This window comes from Chrysochloris asiatica, unplaced genomic scaffold (assembly GCF_000296735.1).
Source record: "Chrysochloris asiatica unplaced genomic scaffold, ChrAsi1.0 scaffold00231, whole genome shotgun sequence".
In the NCBI taxonomy this organism is placed as follows: Eukaryota; Metazoa; Chordata; class Mammalia; order Afrosoricida; family Chrysochloridae; genus Chrysochloris; species Chrysochloris asiatica.
The window spans coordinates 395,215-397,562 of NW_006408749.1; the positions used below are offsets into that span (position 1 = coordinate 395,215).

General features: G+C 38.9%; 1 pseudogene; it reads left to right on the forward strand.

Annotated features, from left to right (window-relative positions):
• The first annotated feature begins 481 nt into the window (after positions 1–481).
• On the forward strand, positions 482–1,486 carry LOC102841164 (annotated as a pseudogene).
• Positions 1,487–2,348: the final 862 nt, after the last annotated feature.

Genomic DNA, 2,348 nt, shown 5'->3' on the forward strand with positions numbered 1-2,348 from the left:
CCTATTCAATATTGTGTTGGAAGTCTTAGCCAGAGCTATAAGGCTAGATGGGGAAATTGAAGGCATCCAAATTGGCAAAGAGGAAGTAATGCTCTCTCTGTTTGCAGATGATATGATCCTATACACAGAAAACCCCAAAGACTCAGCAAAAAATTCTACTGGAACTCATTGGAAGATTCAGCAAAGGGGCAGGGTATAAGATCAACATACAAAAATCAGTTGGATTCGTCTATACTAATAATGGCAGCATTGAAAAGGACATTAGGAAAGCAATACCATTTACAACAGCTACCCAAAGGATGAAATATCGAGGAATAAATGTGACCAGAGAAACAAAGTACCTATACAAAGAAAACTATAAAACACTACTATAAACAACCAAAAGAGACTTACAAAAATGGTAGACTAGAAACACGTCTAACCTAGTCTCCTTCGCACAATTTCGGCTACTGCCTTGAACGACTTCTTTCTACTGTACACAATGGCAACTCTTAAGGAAAAACTGATTGCACCAGTTGCAGAAGAAGAGGCATCAGTTCCAAATAATAAGATCACTGTAGTGGGTGTTGGACAAGGTGGTATGGCTTGTGCCATCAACATTCTGGGAAAGTCTCTGGCTGATGAACTTGCCCTTGTGGATGTTTTAGAAGATAAACTCAAAGGAGAAATGATGGATCTGCAGCATGGGAGTTTATTTCTTCAGACACCTAAAACTGTAGCAGATAAAAATTACTCTGTGACTGCCAATTCAAAGGTTGTGGTGGTAACTGCTGGAGTTCGTCAGCAAGAGGGGGAGAGTCGTTTCAATCTGGTACAGAGGAATGTGAATGTCTTCAAATTTATTATTCCTCAGATCGTCAAGTACAGTCCTGACTGCATCATAATTGTGATTTCCAACCCAGTGGATATTCTTACATATGTTACCTGGAAACTAAGTGGATTACCCAAGCACTGTGTAATTGGAAGTGGTTGTAACCTGGATTCTGCTAGATTTTGCTACCTTATGGCTGAAAACCTTGGCATTCATCCCAGTAGCTGCCATGGATGGATTTTGGGAGAACATGGCAATTCAAGTGTGGTGGTGTGGAGCGGAGTGAACGTGGCAGGGGTTTCTCTTCAGGAACTGAATCCAGAAATGGGGACTGACAATGACAGTGAAAATTGGAAGGAAGTGCATAAAATGGTGGTTGAAAGTGCCTATGAAGTCATCAAGCTAAAAGGATACACCAACTGAGCTATTGGATTAAGTGTGGCTGATTTGATCGAATCCATGTTGAAAAATCTATGCAGGATTCATCCAGTGTCAACAATGGTGAAGGGGATGTATGGCATTAAGAATGAAGTCTTCCTGAGCCTTCCATGCATGCTGAATGCTCGAGGGTTAACCAGTGTTATCAACCAGAAGCTGAAGGATAATGAGTTTGCTCAACTCAAGAAGAGCGCAGATACTCTGTGGGACATCCAGAAGGATCTAAAAGACCTGTGACGTTTGAGTTCTATGCTGTAGAAATTTAAAACCACAATGTGATTAACATGAGCCTTTAGTGATTATCCAAGTATATGGATAACAGTCTGCTTTTCCTTTCCTAAATATGTGAATTTGGGCCCACATGATTACAGCACATGCTTGGCTTAATGTTTGCAATATGAGCCCTTGAGAAATAAAATGATCTGTTGTAGCATGAAAAAAAAAAAAAAAAAAAGGTAGACTATACCATGCTCCTGACATTGTGAAAATATCAATACTACACAAAGCAATCTACACATGTAATGAAATCCCCAATCCAGATTCCGACAACATTCTTTAAAGACATGGAAGAAACATTTACAAACATTATATGGAAAGGAAAGAGACCCAGAAGAACAAAGTTGGAAGCCTCTCACTCCTTGATTTAAAATTTTACTACATGGCTACAGTGGTCAAAACAGGCTAGTACTGGTACAATGACAGATGCATAGATCAATGAAATAGAAATTAAAAAGAATTTGTAAAACCTAGACCTATCTTACAAAAAATACTAAAGATAGTTCTTTGGACAGAGAACCAACAATAGTAGACAACAACCTGAGACTAACATACATGACAATACCATGTAGAACTCAGCCCAGATTCAAAGTAAAACAAACCCACAAGACTGAAAATAGGGAAGCAGACATACCGGTTTGTAACAACAGAAAAAGAAAAAAAAATCTTCAGAGTCAAAAGAAGGAATAATGTAGTTACTGAATGTCCAAATGAAGTGGAAATCAAGTAGAATTCCACAAAGAATAAACCTAACTGTAGCCCTGAAAAATTAGACCAAGTCTTTCTCTTATCCCTAGCCCAACCTCTACCCCTAACACTAACC